Source organism: Squalius cephalus (assembly GCF_949319135.1).
Source record: "Squalius cephalus genome assembly, chromosome: 3".
NCBI lineage: Eukaryota > Metazoa > Chordata > Actinopteri > Cypriniformes > Leuciscidae > Squalius > Squalius cephalus.
The window spans coordinates 13,765,998-13,780,700 of record NC_137124.1 but is presented as its reverse complement, the minus strand read 5'-3'; positions in this window follow the sequence as shown (position 1 = coordinate 13,780,700).

Genomic DNA, 14,703 nt, shown 5'->3' with positions numbered 1-14,703 from the left:
ATTCTATTAGGGCTGTTATAATGGAGGTTGCAGCAGAGACAAAACTAGACCTAAATGCAGCAATCTTTTATTAAATAAAAACAAACTTAAATCTTTACCAAATGGAATCTCAGGATCTGGAAAAGAACAAGATCAGGAACAGAACAACCAACAAAATGCAACTTTAAGAACTGACAAAGAACAAGACAGAACTGAAGAGCAAATTAACAAGACACACAGTAACCAGCAATGCCACATTTTTGTGGCAGTAAATATGCTTTCAGCGATGAGGAAAATCGTTTGCAGCTCCATTGTTTGACAATGGCAAACTTTTCAGATGCTCATTTACGCAGGACCACGAGTTATTATTTATTATTTATCTAAATGAAAAAAAAAAATGCATGTGAGAAATATTTGGATGCTTGACTGCCAATCTTTATTTACTTATTTATTTAAAAGAACTGCACTGTATAATCATACTACACATGCAAACAAGATTTACCAATGTTATTGCTATTCTAAAGTGACTGGATGCGGTAATAAACATAGCTACTGTGCACAGCTGTGAAGCACAGTGATGAAAAATACAACATTTAGTCTAATTCAAGTTGAAAAAAAAATATATAATTAGCACACACTGATGGTGTGTCACGGCTTAATGCGTAAAACATCTAACTTAAGCTCAGAACATTGCAGGTTTAAGGTTGCCACAGCGACAGTTTAGCAATACTTACTACTGTATATCGCATTATAAAATAACATTATAAACAGGAGTGAGAGTGCCATAATTATTGCCAAATGTGATTTTCTGCCTTATGAAACCTTTTGTACTTCTATTTATTGAACATTTGCTCATCCACAATATGTAGCAGCAATGATGATATTTCTAATTTTGTGACAACACTATACATAATGTGAACATATTTGTGAGATTGTGCTTTTGTTCAGTGATTGTTTTTGTGTAAACAAGTAATATAACTTGTAAATTAAGAAAAGTGTCACAAACTGCCCTGAGACAAGAAAGTTGAGGATTTATTGGACAGGGTAATCCAAATATGTAATCCAAATCAGGGCAAGGGTTACACACAAACAAGCAATCCAAACAATAACAGAAAAGGGCTGAGGCAAGGAGAGAAATCCAAGGGAACAGGCAGAGAATCAAGGTAACCAGGACACAAACACGCTCAGAATTGCAGTACAAACACTAAACAACTTCGCAGGGAATGAGTGTGAAAACCAGGCTTATATGGGGTGAGCTAAAAAAGGTAATGACATACAGGTGAATGTGATCATGGCTGCTTAGTCTGGGCAAAGGATTATGGGAAATGTAGTTTGTGGATGTGTGGTGATTGTCCGGGTTGGAGTGCCCTCTGATGGTTATCCTGGGCACTCTCACTGGTGATCGTTACAAAAAGAATCAGCTAAGCTAAAAATCAGCAGCAAAAACTGTTTTCATTGATATTACTACTACTACTAATAAATGTTTCTTGAGCAGCACATCAGCATATTAGAATTATTTCTGATGGATCATGTGACACTGAAGACTGGAGTAACGATGCTGAAAATTCAGCTTTGTCCTCAAAAAAACAAATTCTATTAAAATAGAAAACAATTATTTTAAATTGTAATAAGATTTCACAACATTACTGTTTTTTTCTGTATTTTTGATTAAATAAATGCAGCCTTTGTGAGCAAAAGAGACTTTAATTGTATTATTAATTATTTCATTGTATAAAAAAAAAAAAAAAAAACACACATCATTTTTTATCATAATTTTTCGTACCATGGGTGTAAAGGAATAAGGATGGCACTCTTATTGTATATGTTTATTCATATTTTAGTTGTAAGTGCATCATTGTTTCATGACCTTACTTGAGGAGGCACATCATAATTAATTCATTATTAACTAACCATACACTAACATCAACTATTGGCTTCTTAATGCATCGTTATGTCATGACTTTACTTGAGGGGGCACATCATTACTAACTCATGATTGACTAACCATACACTAACATAAAGTAATGGCTTGTTAATGCATGACTCTGTCATGGCTTTGCTTGATGGGGCACATCATAATTCACGGTTAACTACCAATTTCAGCTCATGATTTATCAAAAACCTATCAAATACACATGTACCACAACTAGTATTCAGCCCAGTTAAGTGATGTTGTGTGGCTTTTCAAAAAGTCAGAGAACGTACAGTATCATCACGGCCTGCGTCTGGATGGAGAGTGAACTCTACTTATCCCAGCAAACATTGCCCTGACCTTAGTTAATGTTTCCTGTTTGGCTATTTTTCTGGGAACCGATTCCTCAGGAACTGTTCTAAGTCACAGTAGGTTTAGTTTGATGGGAAATAGAATATCACAAAACAGATTAGGACCTTTTAAGATAAATTATTAGTGTATTTAGTATTTTCTATGTTTGATAAGGATGATCAGTGAAATTAATGACAAACTAATCCTGTGCCTTTCAGTAATGTTTATGATGAAGCTACTGATGTCAATAGTTTAAATTATGACTAATAAATTGTTTAAATGTATTTCAAAGTCAAAATATCTATTTTTTATTCTTATGGAGCCTGATTGATTTAGTTTACCCCTAAACGTTAATTAATGCTTTAACTATCAAACATGTACTAACATGTTTAAGGCTGCTGTTATTCATGCATGAATCATTATGACTCCTGTCGTAGTTAAGGATCGCTCTTCATTGGTTCATGATTAGTTCATATCTTCACTAATCATGAGTTCATGTTGAAGTAACTATTAATTCAGGTATATGTATATGTACTGTATATGTAAAGTGTTACCCGTAATCTTTAGGCAGAAATCATTTAAATAAGGAATATTGTGAAATGCACATTCCTGGAAGAAAACTCAAGGCGTTTCAAGGAGCTCAGAAACTGTGCAATGATATAGAGAATAACTCCCTTTGAAAATGTAAAAAAGCATAATAGTTCCTATTTGATGTTTTGTACTTCATTTGTTTACATTTTGCTGAAGATCCAATAAAAAGACTATAAATTCTATTCATTATCAGTTTCCCATTGTGACAACCTATAGGGCAACAGTATGTTCTGCTGTTGAGGAGTCATTATGTTTAATGAACCTTAACTTTTTACCTGGGCAACATGGTGGAAATGTCTTTTTGCCCCTATTTTGTGGATATATGCACACTAATGAGTAAACATGTTTTGCAACATAATGTTTCAGCTATAGGTTTACGGTAGGTAATGTAAAGAGTCAGTATACATAATGCATAATGTAGATATGGAAGACTGAGATGTGAGATATTTTCCTCTCTGTTTGTCTCTCTCTGTCTTTACCTTTTCTAAAGTGCAAGAGTTGAGAAAGGTGACAGAAAACATCATTCACACATGGTCTCCAAGCTAACACAGATGCTCTCACCTTTATCACCTCTCTCATACACGTCTCTTCTCTCACATATCTCTCCTTCTTTTAATGCTGTAGATCAGCCCTATCTTCACCCGCACACTATTGCTTTACCATTGTGTGACACACACAATAACTGTGTGAGACGACACTTTCATCTCTCGTTATTTCCTCTTACTGACAAAAGACACCTGTACCTGATGTTCTTGCGGCAGTTTTTTTATTTCAAAACATGTTCAGAACATGAAATGGGGATTGCAAATAATTATTCTGCTCTTTTTATATGCTTTTCACACCATTGTCACTGCCAACAGCAATATTTATAGCAGTTGTAATTCGAATAGGCATAATTTGAAAGATGAATATTACTTAAAGGAACTCTGTATATTTTCTTTAGTTTGCTTGTGCAAAACTTGCTAACACAATGCCATCCCAGTGCCTGGTCGCATAAAGCACCTTAAGTTTTTTCCTTAACTTAAGTATGAGACTTAAAGGGATAGTTCACCCTAAAATGAAAATTAAGTCAGAAGTTACTCACCCTGGTGTTGTTCTAATGGCGTATGCCCTTCTTTCCTTTATGGACCACAGAAGGAGATTTTTTTTTTTTTTTTTTTTAAATGTCCCACTTGCATTTGTTGTATTTTCCAGGTGTTCTGTACAATATGAAATTTAATGTATTATTTAAGGACAATCCTGACCTTGGCCACTGGTTTTTTAATGCATGACTATGCGATGTGAGCCTTCATGTGACTCTTTTAGTGCCACAGGTCACTCTGTTTCTCCCAAAAATGCACAGTTGTGAAAATTTGTGAGAAATCAAGATTTACAACAAATGCGACACAAAATACAATCCATGTACTGTACCTTAATGATAGTAGAATGGTACGACCAACAAAATCCCATAGACTTACTTTGCCATACTTTGCTTAGAAAAGTAACATCACACATCTCCTAAACAAGCTACACATTTTGAGGTATTTTAGGTTTGGAAAAACTCTAAAAAGCAAAAGGAGTCAACATATGTCATATGTGATAATAGCACAAATTAAGAAAATATGCTAAATTACATGGCCACAAAACTTTGATTAGTGTTAATGAAAAGGTGTGGATCTCTCTCAAGCATTAAACTGCATATTGGTCGGTGAGCTGGAAGCCTTCCCGCTCTTGGCTAACTGCCTAGATTGCCCATCTCAAATTCTGAGGCCCAAAGTTCAAATCCACCTTGGAGCAACAGCATGATCCACCCCATTAATTATTCTAAATTAATTATAGCATAATGATCACAAAATCGTGCTGGCTTATGACTGAAAATTGAGGTCCCTTGTAGTTTTATTTCTCAGGGGAATCTTAAAGGTATAGGCCATGCCGTTTTTCTATCCGATAAATTCTCATTGCATTGCATTTTCAAACTGCACAGCCTCCAGCTTCACTGCTTACATTTATAACTTAAAGCAACACTAAGGAACTTTTCCTCTTCGGTCGCCCTACAGGTTGGAAGCAGAATTGTCCATTACCGCTGTCGTAAATAATTCCGCCGCCCGCAGCCTACTGTCGCACGCAGGGACAATCTCGCCAGGGAACCCATTCATCTTCGAGTGTAACTAAATGAGCCAATGGACATTGGTGTGCGAGATTTGCACACGCAAGTATAAATACAGAAGTGCTTCACCAGCTACACCATCACTTCAGTGAGGGCGTCCTCTACGAGGCACGTCTACGTTCTCAACACATTCTCACCGAGAAGACCCCCGGAAGTACCCGAATACAGCTGTGCTGTCCTTCCTGCAAGAAGTGTTGGAGCAAAGTCTGTCTCCCTCCACCCTGAAAGTGTATGTTGCCGCTATTGCTCAATGTGGTAGAAGGTAAGTCTGTGGGGAAACACGACCTGATCATCAGGTTTCTGAGGGGAGCGAGAAGGCTAAATCCTCCTCGCCCTCACCTCGTACCATTGTGGGATCTCTCCCTGGTCTTAGAGGCCGCTGCAGTCAGTTGAGCTTAAAATCCCGTCGCTTAAGACAGCGCTCCTTCACTGCGCTGGCTGCGGTCAAGAGGGTAGGGGACCTGCAGGCGTTTTCGGATGACGAATCGTGCCTGGAATTCAGACCAGCTCTTTGTGTTGTGTATTTACAAAATGCAAACTTTGTCTGTTATGGAGGCCAGCAGAAGGGAAAGGCTGTCTCTAAGCAGAGGTTGGCCCACTGGATAGTGGATGCCATCATATTGGCGTACCAGACCCAAGGCGAGCCGTGCCCCCTTGGTGTGAGAGCTCACTCTACTAGGAGTGTTGCCTCCTTCTCTGTGTTGGCGTCTCGCTGGCAGACATATGTAGATCTGCGGGCTGTGCAACACCCAACACATTTGCTAGGTTTTACAACCTCTGTGTAGAGCCAGTGTCCTCCCATGTACTCGCCCCTAGTAGCCAGTGAACGCTGAAGCTTACGTGGAGTGCTGGAAGGGGCAGCAACAGTGGCGCTTTGGTAGGGATCCCAATTCTTCAGTTACTGTTCTGACGTAATGTCGAACGTGACTAACTGAAAGGGAATGTCTAGGTTACAAATGTAACCCCTGTTCCCTGAAGGAGGGAACAGAGATGTTTTGTCCTGCCACTACAGTTGCTTGTACCACCGAGCTACACTCGAAGATGATTGGGCTCCCAGTTCGTCAGTTACCGTTCTAACGCCCTTCAGGGAATGGGGTGACACATATAACCTAGACATTTTTCATACTGTACATCATAATGTTGCAATGTCTATTTCACTTAAAATAATAGCCCATTTACTGGTAAGCCATACATTTTTTGTAAATAATTACCGTATCTGTCAGTATAATAAAGTGGAGATGGCAGAGTGAGAATCCACAACACACACACGTTAACAGTCACTGAGGAGCAATGGTAACTTTCCTTGTCTTGCAGGTATTTCAAGTGGGAACTGGGGAACAAGGATGAACAGGAACAAGGAGACTGAAGAGGAGGCAGGAATGAGGAGCCAGACAAAGAGGTAGGTATACTTCAGGTAAGTCACAAGCTAAATGATAGCAGTCTTCGCATTAGATGAGACCAAACTGTGTGTATGTGTGTGGAGTGTCCTTATATCGAGAGCTGGTGGGATAAGATGATTGATGGCAGCTGGTGATGATTGTCAAATGCATGCAGGTGGTGGACCAGGAGGGATTCTAGAAGAGGTAGTGCTGAAGGTGACAGGCATGGTGATTGAAATTTTATTTTAAATGATCTCAAACGTTTAAGCATCTTAAAAAAGGTTAAAACTTCCTTTCATCTAAAGTATCGCTTTCAAAGATTACACAAACTTATTCAGAAGAATATTATGACAGATATAATTCACACATTTTTGTGTGTGAGTTATTTTGATAGTCGTCAACATAGCTATCATTAATTTCATATTCTGGCATCTAGGTCATCCACTTGAAACAAAATCAAAATGCATCCCATCGCATATGGTGTCTGTCACTAATAATAATAACGTATAGGGCTGAACTGAACTCATATGATGCAATTAAATGTCTGAATTGCTGATGATGTATGAAATGCCTGAAGTTCTGACGATATATAATAATGTCTAATGTGCTGTTGTTGGACAGCTTTTGAAGCTTAGAGAGTTTTTCCTACCTTTCAACTCACTCTTTCTAACTTGTCCTTGAGCTGTATTTTCAGACAAGATCAAACAACTATCAGGATCCAGGATAAAGGTCTTTGATGTGGGAAGAAATAATGAAACTAATGGCACCTTTCTTTGTGAAAGCATAGAATTAAAAAGAATATTCCTTACCTGCATATGCAAATTTACCAAAAAAATGCCCCAGGATGTGTCAGTTCAGGTTTTTTTTTTTTTTTTTTTTTTTTTCGGGAGAAATGTAATGAAGTCATAATCTAATAAAAAAGGAATATTCATTTGTGATTTGTATTTAGCTTATGGATAATTTGAGGCAAAAATGTTTCCCAGAAGTTCCCTCTGCGATTTTCCAGTATATTTTTTTAAGGGGAAAAAATCTATAGACATGAATAAATGGTGTCATTTCAGAGTGAAACTGTATTCGCAACTGTTCATGTTCAATTAACTTCAGATTGTCTTAAATGACACATATCTGAAATCATTTGAAAACTAACACAGATGCTGGTTTCGAATGTCATTTGCCTCCTCCTGGGTAATGTGGAGATGCCACATATTGTGTTTCTCTATAGACGTCTTCACTGTGAGAAGGGCAACAAATTAAGTCCAACTTTTTCATTGTGACAAACCTTGTCGGTGACCTTTAGTTGACGTGAATGTCGTCAAGTGCTGCAGTTCTGTTGTTTGTGGTTCTGGGAAGTACGCACAGCTTTCTATTTATTACCCTTGACTGACCCTCCTTTAATTAACAGTTTAGAGACTGTCAGAATCTAATTGGTGGTTATAGAAGATGGGGAAACTCACATATTATGTATGTTGTTTATAGCACTGATGGAAAACAGCCAATGTACACTACTGTTCAAAAGTTTGTGGTTGATAAGAGCCACAGAGATCAACAGTAAAAACAGTCATATTAAATATTAAACCAGTGTTTGGGTTTAAATAGGTAAATGATTAAGAGTCAATGATTGGATGATTACTGCAGTGATTATTATGTTTCTAGGATGCATATGTTTGGCATCAGTTCTTCTAACCCTAACTGATGGAGTGTGTAGCTTTTTATTTCTTAAACAACCATGTAGAAGACTTATCATGGCCATATTCCAGGATGACAATGTCAAAAATCATCAGACATTGTGAAAGAATGGTTAGGAGGGAGCATGAAGAATGAAGGTCCAGACCTTAAATTCACTGAAAGTCTTTGGGATGTGCTGGAGGAGACTCTACAGAGTGCTGGACTCTTGCATTGTCAATTCAAGATCTTGACCAAAAATCGATGCACCTTATAACATCATAACATTCATTTTCCATCATTATTTTTTTTTCATGATTCTTTGAAAGTTCAGAAGAACAACATTTATTTGAGACATACAACTTTTGTTTCATTATAAATGCCTTCACTGTCATTTTTGATCAATTTAATGTGTCCTTGCTGAGTAAAAGACTAAAAAAGATGGGATCTTTGATCTTTGAATGTGGTCTTGGAAGAATAAATAAACATACATTGAAATACTTTAAGGCATGACTGGTTTACATGACCAAAAATATAGTTTCTTCATTAAAGAGGACCTATTATGTTTTTAACATTTTCAACTTTCTTAGTGTGTGATGTTGTTTGAGCACGACAAATCTGCACATTCGCAAAGCACAAAGTCATTCCAAAAGGAGTTATCCTCTATATCAGTAAACACTGACTACGTTTACATGCTGTTAAAATTCGGGTTATGGTCGGGTTAAGGTCACTATTTGGGTTTCTGAAACATTCGGAATTACCCGTTTACATGCGTGAGCAGAGAGAGTTACTCCTGTATAGCCTACATGGAATTTGTAATCAATGGGCAATATCCCGATGTAAACGGCGACGCACGGTTAGCGTCTGGACGTACGGACAACCTTAAGACGCAAATGCGTCATTTCCGATTCTTCTTCCAGTATCCAAAGACAACAACAACAGCTGCAGCACGCGGTTAATGAATAGTTCGGGGCAGATAGCGATCGCCTTTGTTTGCGCTTTCCTCCTCGCTCCAAAAGTGTGGTGCTGTGCTGCGTCTCGCCATGTTTACCTCTACTTCTTGTTTACTTCCGGTATACTGCACGCGGGTTTTTGTATGCGCCGTCTCTACTCAAAAGACCAAGATTCCTTGCGAATAGAACATGCGCAGAACACAAATCAATGTTCCTTTTGATGGGGATATGCCGATACGCGTTTACATGACCAAATATTCGGGTTAGAAAAGGGGTACCCCAGGTATAATATCCGGGTTTTTAAAAACCGGGATATGAGCATATCCGGGTTTTTGCCGGTGTTTACATGGCCTTGCGCGACCGGGTTATTGCTAATATCCCGGTTTTGAACGGGTTATTGGCTGCATGTAAACGTAGTCACAGTTTCTGAACTCCCTGAAACACCTCAATTGTAGTTTTGAGTTTTCGTCCGGGAACGGACACGTCTCAATATTACTTATTTGAAAAAATTCATGCCTAAAGCATGCAAAATAAAGGGGGCAAGGACTGGATGAGTTGCGTTAGTAATGTGTTGAAATTTGTGGTTATGGTGAGGAATGTGACATTTCCCTAACATGGTCGAAGCAGTTGACCAATCCCAACACGCTGGTCCAGCTGACCAATCAGAACACATTGAGCTTTTTGGAAGGAGGGACTTCGTAGAGACAGGAACTAAACAGAGCGTTACTGACAGGCTCTGCAACAATGAAAATATGTGAAAAATAAGGTGTTTTTTGTGACATTTCACTTGCATTGCCACTCATAATTCATCTTGTGCCAACTGTACTTCAGAATTCCATCTGGCTGAACAAAAGGGTTGTTATATAATTCATTATCATAGACACTGGTACGGTGACCTGAAAAACTCAGTCGCTGTCTCTCTCCCCACTTCTGATGAATCCATTTTTAATTAAGGGTGACAGAATAAAGGTCCCCTGATACCATCTTTCCCTCACTTACTCACACTTTTGCTTTGTTGCTCTGTGCCTCCTACAGCAGTATGAGAGTAAAAGTTTGCGGTCGAGAGCAGCGATGGTTGTTTTATTAAACTGCCGCTGCGCTGACAGGGGGAATCAAGCCTCCTTCAGTATTGTCTCGCTTGACCATCTGATGTATTCTGAGGCTGCGAGACATTGATTCTACAGAGCGCCTAGATCATTAGCTATCTCCCAGTATGACGGAGACTCGTCTCCCAGGGGGAACCTACTGGGAAAAAAGACTGTTTGATGAAGTTCCTGGTAGAGAACTTCATAATGGCATCTGTAATCCCTCAAAAGTTGTCTGACTCATGGGGATTTTTGATTCTTTAGACTAGAGCAACACCTCCCTCCAACCCAATACAAGCTTTTGATGCAATTCAAGGCAAAGTCAAAGCGCTATACTCTAACTGATGTTTGATGAAAGTGGGTTTTGCTTCCATTAAATGAAAATGCCTAAAATAGGCAACTGTATCGCACACTCTAAGTTTTTTGGCACCTGTGAAAAAGAGTGAACAAGAAAAGCTGATCATAGTTCTTAGGGCAAACAAAAGCTCACCCCAATCAAACAAACACATTCTGTGCACGATGATTGCTTTCAACACCTCACCGTCCACAATGATCTTGTAATAATCTAACTGTGGAGAACAACAAAGCCAATTTGATTCCCATTAGCAAATTGCATATTTACCTTGGGTCCCACCTGACACTTTCCATGAATAGGGTGCAAAATTGGGCTTCTTTTTCAAATAAGGATGAAAGGGTAAGCCTTTAGAATGTTTAGTTTGTCTGTGTTCTGTTTCTTTTATCTTTTCACATATATGGTTGATAATTTTTCTTTCAGTAACCTTGGTGACAAGCTTGAATGGTTTAGCTGCCATGCTATGGAAAGGGTCCTATTGAAGTCACTTTTTGAGGATCACATATTTATGGAATAAATTTTGTAATGGGACATTCGTTTCAACAGGTTTTATGCCAAAAAAAAGACCTTAGTTTAAGATTTATGACTTTAATTGCTTATAAAATTCCCACACATTTGCATTACACAGTTTTAACATATACCTGATATTTGTCATTGCATAAATGAAACAGGTACAGTAAGAACAGAAGATTTCAACACACACACAAAAAAATCATGGCAGCATAGTTTATCATCAATTATTTGCAAATATTTTATTTCATTTAAATATCATTTTATTCATTAAATTACATATTTAAACAAATTATATTTTAAAACGTGTGCATAAATCTGTTCATTTTGAAAGTTTTACATTTATTCAGTTAATTATATTATGATTATAAACATTGTTAACCAAGCATTATTCAGTTATATTCAGTTAAATTGGACTTATTTATGATAAATATATAAACCTGGCATTGTGTATTTAAACCAAATTGAATTTATTAGTACTATTACGGAAATTCTACCTGTTTTGTTTATAAATAACTGACAAATATGCATTGCATTAAGTTTATTAGTTTCTTTATGTTAAAACTGTAATCCAAATGGACAGAAAATGTTGTTGCAGTACAAACAAACACATTGAGTATATGTACAGCCGAAATATGTTTACTTTAGTTTAATTAAATTAATATATATATACACACATTAATTTGTACCCTATTATTTGTGTAGCATGCTACATATATAGGCTATAAACAATATTTGCAACACGTTGTAGACTGCTTGTTGAATCAGCATTCAAATCACAGTTCAACCAAAGATCAATAAATGTCTCAATTATTAAAAGGGCAAGGTCTTTGTGGTTTAAGTCATGTAATTGCAACATCCATTATATGTTGATAAAGGAACATATTGCTGCCTTTTTACCTGAGGCTTAAAATCTGATGCTAATACAGATGGAGATGGTCCAAAAGATTGATTAGATAAACTCTCTGTCAAGACAGAATAGCAGTTTATAATGACAGACAGTCCTCAAACAGGTGATTAGGAGGATAATGTCTAAGCCATAAGACTGCCACATTAAATGGAGAGGCAATAATATATGGCAACATTTATGTTCAGAGAAGGACAAAGGCTGTATGTTTCTTGACAGGTAAATGGAAACTAAAAGGCAGGAGGAGAAATATCTTTCTTTGAAAATGCTAAAAGGAATTAACATTCAGTTGTGAAAAAGATTTTAAAGCTTTGAGAATGTTGTTCTTGAATCTTTTGAATGTTGTGCTTTGAAATACTTGAATAAGTTTCATTGAATGCACTGCAAGTATGCACACACACACACACACACACACACACACACACACACACACACACACACACACACACACACACACACACACACACACACACACACACACACACACACACACACACACACACACACACACACACACCAACTGTTCTTGGGGATGTTGTCATGAAACAACTTCAAACTGTTATTAAATATCAAATATTGAACTGAATTATTGGCTGAAATTTGCAGTCAGCTCTATGGTTTATTAAATAAGCAAAGTACTTAAATTACAATTGACAGTTAAATGTTTGCTACTATTATTGGCAACATACACACACCTTGAGCCAATGTGGCTGATTGATTGGTTTGAGGTGTTGGTTGGTTGATCACAGGACAGTTTAAATGTTGCTCATATTGGAGAGACACACTGCCACATCTAAATAGGCAACATTTCTACACTGACATAAATACACTACCGTTCAAAAGTTTGGGGTCAGTAAGATGCTGTTCTTTTGAACTTTCTATTCATCAAAGAATTTTGAAAAAAAATTGTACACAACTGTTTTCAACATTGATAATAATCATAAAAGTTTCTTGAGCATCAAATCAGCATATTAGAATGATTTCTGAAGGATCATGTGACACTGAAGACTGGAGTAATGATGCTGAAAATTCAGCTTTGATCACAGGAATAAATTACACTTTACTGTATATTCACATAGAAAACAGCTGTTTTAAATTGGAATAATATTTCACAATATTATTGTTTTTGTTTGTATTTTCAATCAAATAAATGCAGCCTTGGTGAGCAGAAGATACTTCTTTTAAAAACATTAAAAATCTTACTGACCCCAAACTTTTGAACGGTAGTGTATATATATATATATATATAGACCGCACACATAAAACACCCTCCTCTGCCTGGTTTATTATTACATCAACAAATTTCATGATGTTCTTTATTATAATATTGCAATGCTCCTTTTTTGCACCACATCTTGTCACTTTCTACTGTCACTATTCAGGGCAAGTGTCAAATTAATGTACAATCGATATGAACAATTATTATGCTTGCTTGCATTTTTCTGTATGCTCTATATAGTGCAGCTTATTGGTATTATTATCTTCCCTACTGAGGACAAATCAAGCATGCAGTAATGGCCATTGACCGATCTGAATTCAAACTAATTCAATGTTCACACTGAAAACAGTTAATCAGTGGTATGATCTTTAAATAACTAGCCTGTATGCACAAATCACGCAAGTATATAAAAATACATAAAGACATAAAAATGATATTGTGGTGTTTTGTCAAAACCTGAATGTAGGTAAACTTGACAAGTAACTAATTTTCTTTTTGTTGTTGTTGTTGTTGTGATATCTGCCTCAGTCGGTTTTGACGTATCTATAAGTGGTGGGATGCTGTGCTGACAGGCTTAAAGGCTGAACTGAAAGTGAGCCCTGCCCTTGTTTCAGCAGCCGTTTTGACAGCTCCTCATAATTACCCTCGGGCATTCTGTCGCCTCAGGTATAGCTCTAAAAAACTAATGCACTTACACTACGCAGTTGCCTTTATTCCTCATCAACACTGATATTGTGCACCATGAGGTGTCTTAAAAACCTCTGCCATTTGCTGTCATCACATGATAAGGTAATCATAACATTGCATTTACCACTTTAAACCACAATAATGAATTCAATCTTTTTAAATTCCAAATGTTCACATGTCTTAGTTTAAATTGTTCACAACCTTGCATGAAACATTTGTGCATGAATGGTTCAAAATAATATCAGCTGATTGTTATCAGGTCTTTATAATAAAGGCATATTCAGCAATATCAGTGCTCTTGTTTTGTAATCTTTTATTTTGTATTTGTTTCAGTTCCTGTTTCCTGTGCTTTCCTCATTCTAGGGCTGCGTCCGAAAGCTCAGGCTGCTGACTTGTTGCCTCAGGCAGCATTTGAGCATGACGGTACCTTGCTGAAACTGATTCTGAGGCAGCGTTGCGGTTTATGATCTACAGCAAAATAAGAGAGCTTTGGAGATAACTAAGTGAATATTTAATTACTACAATAGTGATTTCTCGCTAGAAATGGCATCACAAGTGGAAAACATTGGTCAAAAACATACATTCACACACAAACTGTTACAGAATAGAACGCACAGGATAGTGCGATATCGAAAGCAGCGAAGGATACATCTATGCGGCCTTCAAAAATTGATCAGATGAAGGCATCTCAGGAGGAGACAGGGTCATGGTCTAAAAGGGTTGTCCCTATTCTCTTAATGAGTAATGGGTGTGTTTTGGGCGTAACGTGCAATAAACCAATCAGAGTCTCATCTCCCATTCCTATTAAAAGCCAGTTGCGCTCGTGCCATGGCGGATTCACTATTTACATGGCGGAAAAACTGAACGCTCCTCTAGCGAGAAAATGGATTTGCTCGTGCGTGAGGTTAAAGCGCGCAAATAGACCATCTACTGGACAAAGTGTACGCGCTTTGTGGACCCACCTATAGGC